Source organism: Mirounga leonina, unplaced genomic scaffold (assembly GCF_011800145.1).
Source record: "Mirounga leonina isolate KUSES-001 unplaced genomic scaffold, KU_Mleo_1.0 Mir_127, whole genome shotgun sequence".
Taxonomy (NCBI): Eukaryota; Metazoa; Chordata; class Mammalia; order Carnivora; family Phocidae; genus Mirounga; species Mirounga leonina.
In genome coordinates, this window is record NW_023270316.1 from 44,170,545 (window position 1) to 44,178,342 (window position 7,798).

The 7,798-nt window shown below is 33.6% G+C and overlaps 1 pseudogene; it reads right to left on the bottom strand.

Moving 5' to 3' along the window:
* Nucleotides 1-2,306: 2,306 nt before the first annotated feature.
* On the bottom strand, nt 2,307-3,067 carry LOC118009674 (annotated as a pseudogene).
* Nucleotides 3,068-7,798: the final 4,731 nt, after the last annotated feature.

The window sequence follows — 7,798 nt, forward strand, 5'->3', positions numbered from 1 at the left end:
ACGAATCTTTTTCAGTTGGCATAACCATTTCTTTTTCCCATCCCTGAAAAAAGTAACTACTCTTAATTATTTTCAAATGTAGACAAAACCTAGGAAAATGTGAGCATCGAGATAAATAATAACTTAATGGGTCCCCATTCATTAAATAAGAATCTGAGTCCACAGAGACTTTAATTAATGGAAATGTACTTCTTTATACTAAAATGCTAATATAGAATAGATGAAGTTAGAAAATCATCTATGATTGTCAAAACTAATAGGTAAATTTTCATGAGAAACTGCGTATTTACATGGTCTCAAAATGTTTCCAATAGTTAGAAAGGGAAAATTACTAACTCTGAAGTAAAGAACCTGGCCAACTCCACCTTAATTATGTGATCAAAGTCAACATCACTAATACTGGGACAAACCAACATCATGCACCTCCTGATATACACTGAGAACAACATAATATCTTTTTACTAATACTTCTGATGAGAATACATACCTGAATCTAATCATGAGAAGAGATTAAACAAACCTAGTAAGAAAATAACTGGTACTCTTCAAAAATATCAAGGTCAATCAAGTAAGCAAAGACAGAATAAGGAACATTCCCAATTTATGAGAACTAAAGGGACATAAAAATAAATGCATTGCATGACTGAATCCTGGAATAGAAAAAAAATGCATAAAGAACATTACTGGGACAACCGACAGTTTGAGTACAGACTTTGGATTAGATAATAGTATTATATCATTGTTATGTTTTCTGATTTTGATTTTTGCACCTCTGTTTTGTAAGAGAATGCTCTTGTTCTCAGGAAATATGCACTGTAGTATTTAGGAATAAGGATACTGTGCCTACAAGTTATTCTCACATGGTTCATATAAAACAATCATATAATACAGTGATTATTACATGTAATACATATAATAATGAGACAAAGTGTAAACACTTAGTAAATCTGGGTAAAGGGTGTGTGGAAAACCCTGATAGTATTCTTTCAAGTTATCTGTAAGTTTGAAATTGGATAAAAAAAAAATTTTAATTTCCACAAATATCCTGTCCCAGTTGATACCACAAATTAATTCTATCAAACATTTAGAAAGAATATGGTAAATAAAATAAATAAGAAATAGCACCAAAAGAGAAAGAAATAGCACCAATCTTACAGACTCTTTCAGAAAACAGAATTTATTTTACTAGGTTAATATAATCCTGATATTAAAACATGACAAAAACATTGTAAGAAATTTACTGACCCATACCCCTCATAAACATAGACACACAAGCTCTTAACAAAAGGTAAGAAATTGAATCCATCAATATATAAAAAGGATAAAACATCATGAACAAGTGGATTTTATATTAGGAATGCAAAGTTAATTTAACATTCAAAAATCAATGTAATTCACCATGTCAGAATAAATTTTTAAAAAATATGTTCATCTCAACAGGTGCAGGAAAAGCATTTGACAAGACTCAACACACATTCATGATAGAAAAACTTTTAGCAAGCTATCAGTAGAAGGGACATTCAGTGATCTGATAAAGGTATCTATAAAAAACCTGTAACTTCAGACTTTATGATAAAATACAAATCAATCTCAGTGTAGGTTGAACAAAAACTATGGCAGTATTAAATTTCTCAGTAATACTTTGGAGTTCCTAAGTATCTCCCACCAGTTAAAAATGTGATATCTGTTGTACCATTTGACACTCTTAAAACCAACAGACATAAGAAAATTCAAATTCTGCCTCAGTTCACTGCTACCTTTTTCCATGAAGCCCTAGAGAAGACATGTACAAAGAGCATTCAAAAAAGGAAAGGTAAGTAGCATTTTATTAATTATAACTGCTTATTAGATCTAGAATTTTGGTTAACTGAGATGGTATATACTTTTCTCATAAGAAAATTAAACCTGAAAGTCTTGGAACCAAACCAGACAATAAGGTCTTCCCAATTATCCATACTCCCTTCACTCCCCACCACTACCCTTTCCATGCTTAAACCAATAGTCTTGGATGAGATGAGGACATTTACTTGCTCCTTTTGTATTCTAGTCGACTAGGAAACCTGCTCTTAAATATGTTGATAAAGAGGGTTTGAGAGGGTTTCCAGAGCAGTGATTAATCAAATGGGGATTTTCCAACACATATTAAAAGACTTTTGAAGGGCCATGTAATACTGAAAAGTTATTAAAAAATCCCTTTCCAGAGTGTCAACTGTCATACATATACATAATTATTAATTATACATTGTAATATAAATATTATATTTATAATAATATAATTTAAAAAATATACTTTTTGATGTCTGATCTTATTTGTTACTCTTAGAAAATCTCATTTGACTGGACTCAGACTTAGAGGTAGAACCTCTCAGAGAGGACAGCCTCCATCTCTTGACAATCTATTCTGGGTATTTTTCTTTGGTCTCCTTCATTCTCTTGGCCAAAAGTTTAGCATATTCTGCAGCCTCTTCTTTATTTTTCTTAGTACACTGTCTCTTCAGAGCAATGTGCTGACGTTTGTGTTGGAGAAACATGACACTGATCCTGGGCACTTTGGTTCTAGGTTTCTTACCTGCTTTGTTTAGGGGTTTTCTCACAACATACTGGTGGACATCAGCTTCTTTAGAGAGATGTTGAAAAGTTTGCAGATTCTGCTAGCTCTTTTGGGCCCCAGGCAATGAGGTACACTAGTATCAGTGAGTCCAGAAATTGCCTTCTCCCCATTTTTTTTTACAATGACCAAGTTGAGAACACTGAGATTGGCATTCAGAATGCACCCCAACAGATTTGTGCTTGCTTTCTCCAGTCCTCCTTGGTCTGTAGCAGGAATGTCCCTTACTCGACAGCAGGTGGACACAGCCATGGGTCAAGACTCCCTGCTTCATGGGGAAGCCTTGTTTGTCATTGCCACCACTGATTCAGACAACATAACCTTTCCATTCTTCACCCAGAGCATCAGCAGCAACCTCTGTGGCTATATGCTTCTCATATAAGGTACAAAGTTAGAGTTCATGGTCCACTTCAGTGAGTTTCAGTCAGCAGTATTTGGGAAATAGACATTCAGCTTCATCCTAAAGCAGCTTCCTATCTCCGAGGTGCCATGAAAAAGAGTTATCTTTTTTTTTTTTTAAAGTAAACTCTACTCTACACCCAACACAGGGCTCAAACTCATAACCCCAAGATCAAGCGTTCCATGCTCTACCTACTGAGCCAGCCAGGTACCCCAAGCAAATGGTTCTTTTATATTTTTTTTCAAAGACTTGATCAGCCTAAAATGTATTGTGCTGGTTCCTCTTTCCTAACTGGCTTTCTCCCAACTTTATAAAAGAAAGACCTACAGCTCATGCGTCCAGAACCTTGCTATGGTGAATTGTCCCAAGTTCTAAGAACTACCAAAGCATCTGTGGGACAATTCCAAAAAAGGATGCCAAGAAAGTAAAGTAGTATTAATGGAAACAAATCCATTTCCAAGACAGGTAGTTACTGATTATTGCTTAAAACAAAATAGAAAAAAAAAATGGCCTAAAACTATCAACTGGTAAATCATTAAAAATAATTTTTGCTGATAATTCACTCTGTGATCCTTAGCAGATAAGGAGTTCAAAGTAACATTTTCATTCACATCCATTTTTTTATGTAGTGTTTTCAACACTTACATTAATAAAAAAGAAAAATATAAGAACTTATATTGAACTATCTCATTCTCACAATATCTTAATATTTATTAATCTAGGGATACACAAATTAATTGAAAAATGTCCAATTTATCATTTAAATGGATTTTATTATCAAAATTTTTAAGTTTACATTCTTTTGATTATTTTTGAACTTGTAATCAATGCAATGATAATTCAAGAAGATAGTGACCATTTACACTTATTGATCATAAGAAATACAATTTTAATTTATATACATAGTTTTATTGCATAAAATACATTAGTGTGATTAATCAAGCATAAATGTTTAACATTAAAGTAAAATTCTCTAAGAGGAATAAAAATAACATCACAGGGAAAAATAAAGTAAAATTTCTGACTGTTAAAGAACACTCTTGCTTATTTTTTAAACAGATGAGGAGTATCAAACTGCTACTATATTTATTTTCCATTGGACACTTTTAAAAGGATAATGTGACAGTTTTATTTTTAAATGTCAACATTTGCAATATGCTGAAAATTACATCTTTTTTTTTTTAACAAACCAAACATACTAATCCCCATCACTTATTCACCAATCCACTACCCATGTCCCCTCTGCTAACCACTGGTTTATTTTCTATAGTTAAGAGTCTGTTTCTTCATGTGTCTATTTTCCCCTTAGCTTGTTTTGTTTCTTAAATTCCACATATGAGTGAAATCATATGGTATTTGTCTTTCTCTGACTTAGTTCACTTAGCATTATACTCTCTAGATCCATCCATGCCATTGCAAATGGCAAAATTTCATTCTTTTTTATGGCTGAGTAATATTACACACACACACACACACACACACACACCACCTCTTCTTTATCCATTCATCAGTCGATGGGCATTTGGGTTCCTTCCATAATTTGGCTATTATTGATAATGCTACTATAAACATCACGGTGAAATTAACAACACAGGAAACAACAGGTGTTGATGGGGATACAAAGAAAGGGGAACCCTCCTCCACTGTTGGTGGGAATGCAAACTGGTACAGTTTGGAAAAGAATATGGAGATCCCTCAAAAAGTTAAAAATAGAACTATCTTATAGTCCAGCAATTGCATTACTAGGTATTTACCCAAAGGATACAAAAATACTGATTCAAAGGGATATATGCCTTTTAGTTTTGCTGATCATTTCCTTCACTGTCCAGATGCTTTTTATTTTGATGCAGTCCCAATAGTTTATTTTTGCTTTTGTTCCCCTTGCCTCGGAGAAACTACCTAGAAAAAAGTTGCTACAGTCAATGTCAGAGAGATTACGGTCTGTGCTCTCTTCTAGGATTTTTATGGTTTCAGGTCTCACATTTAGGCCTTTAATCCATTTTGAGTTTATTTTTGTATATGGTGTAAGAAAGTGGTCAGTTTCACTCTTTTGCCTGTTGCTGTCCAGTTTTCCCAACACCATTTGTTGAAGAGATTATCTATTTCCCATTGGATATTCTTTCCTGCTTTGATGAAGATTAGTTGATCATATATTTGTGGGTATACTTCTGGATTTTCTATTCTCTTCTATTGATCTATGTGCCTATTTTTGTGCCAGTACCATACTGTTTTGATTAGTACAGCTTTGTAATATAACTTGAAGTCAGGAATTGTGATGCTTCTAGCTTTGCTTTTTTTTTTTTTTTTTTCTTTCAAGACTGCTTTGGCTACTTGGGGTCTTTTGTGGCTCCACACAAATTTTAGGATTGTTTGTTCTAGTTCTCTGAAAATGCCGGTGGTATTTTGATGGGGTTTTGCATTAAATGTTTAGATTGCTTTGGGTAGTGAAACTTACATCTTAAATGACAACCTATGATGGTTTTTCAAAATGCTTATAAGGGCTATACAAAGAAAGTTTGAGAATCATCAGTCTAAAAAGTAAGGCTTTTTGTAGGCTGAAATTTGGAGACACAGATTTTCCTTTTTAAATATGGGATAACTGTAGCTTAAGCTCATCCTATAGAAATTCTCTGTGGAATTAACTGTAAGAATTTATAAGCATTTGTACTTACTAATCAGATCACGATTAAGAAAATTTTATAGCATTTTTTAAGTCTGGTGTGACTTTTCAAGTGTTTAAAAACAGAGCATTATTGCACTAAAGAACCAAGGAAGGAAAACTTTAAATATCCATAAAATATAGGGGAAATTTCAAAAATTTTCAAAAATGAGTAAGCAACTTGCCAGTCATCAATATAAATTGTTATCCTTTGTATAAAGAGTACAAAACAAGTAGGAACACTGTCTCCACACCTCTATTCATCATTTACTATGATCGCTGATCTACAACTTCTCAATGAATTCATTAGAATTCCTGCTTTTTTAAGAAAAAGGATGAAGCTGTCTAAATAATTTACACTGATTTACTTTTCTGTTTATTACATAAACAAGAGACAGGATATCTAGTCTGCTAATCTCCTTAGGTAGAAGAGTGGTAAAGCCAGACTACACTCTATTACTGTCCTACTAGAACACTTCCCAGAAAATGTAATAATTGGGGTAAAATAAAATGTACACCTCATGAAGTCATTTACAGAATTGGAAAGATTCTTTTTCCAATTTAACTTTATATTAATAAAATTTCATTTTTCAATTACATGTATAATCAAATACCAGCAAACTAATATTGAGGGGCAAATTAAAATGAAGAGTGGAAAGGACTCCTTAAACCTAGTCTAAAATATTTCCTTATGATTTTCTAGTTGGCTATTTAAGTATAATTTCCTTAGGCTGAACCCATATTTTTTTATTTAACATTATTATGCTGTGATGATAAATTTAAAAAGTAGACCTTTTTTCTCTTAGTTCAAATAGTGTTCATGAGAAACAACCCATATGGAAAGAATATCTTGAGCCCACATTTACTATGAATAAACTTTGTAAGAAGTGTACCATGAATATTCAATTCCCCTAAATTAGTAAGTCAGCTATTATTAAGTCAGATACTAAAACATCAAGCCATCAGCTTGAAGGACCAAACTTAATATATCTCTCACACACACACACACACACGCAGAAAGATACCTAGTTTACATTGTAAAGAAGATGACTATTAACAAAATACATTTTCATTATGCAATAAGGTAGATCACTGTATCTCCAATATTAAGATATTAATAAGGTTGCTTTGCTGGATAACTAAGGAAAGGATGTACAGCCCTAGAAAATGAGGGCACTTATTTCTAAAAATTCAACTTGCAATCAAATGTCAGTAAATTCTGACAGTAAAGGTGGGTGGAAGGATCTTTGTATTTACTTCTCAAAACAATCCCCCTTTGGTTATTCTCTTAGTACAATCCAACATTGTCAGAGGTGATTTGCTTCAATGGCTAAAAGGATTTCTTCAGGGGCAAAGTTGCTTTGAAAAGCAGGCTTCCACCTGGATTGCCTCTCCTAAACTGGAGATTCTTTTACTCTCTTTATGAAGAAAAGAAGTTAATAAATTATTGGCCAACATTATTAAAATAGTAATATATTCAAATAATGATATAAAATATATGTCATATATATTTTATAGAGGCAAGAAACGGGAATTTTTTTTTTTATTTATTTGAGAGAGTAAGAATGAGAGAGAGAGAGAGAGAGAGAGAGCACATGGGGGGGGTGGTCAGAGAGAGAAGCAGACTCCCCGCTGAGCAGGGAGCCCGATGCGGGACCCGATCCCAGGACTCCAGGATCACAACCTGAGCCGAAGGCAGTCGCTCAACCAACTGAGCCACCCAGGTGCCCCCGGAAATTTTTTAAAAGAGAGATAAACATTCTTTTAGAAATACACTTCATTACAGTACAGAGTTAAACATTGTTTATAAATCCCCAACTTGTAGAATGTCCTTAATATGAATAATGTTTGATTTCTTGTTCCCATTGGAGTAAATCCTTTAAAGCTTTACAAATGCCCTTCCCTTCTCTGGGAGGGAGCCTATTGGCTTATAAACTATATTCTTGATGACTTTTCACCTGCCCCTTCCACCACTTCTTTCTCCTAAATAAGATCAAGAAGAGTTCATTCTCCCATAAATTTAGTCTTAATCATTCAGTTGATTTATGACCACTATGTTAAATAATTGATCAGGGATTGCCTGGACTTGGTTGGGTTAGACTAGAGTTGATTGGCACTTCTCAGTGCCCCA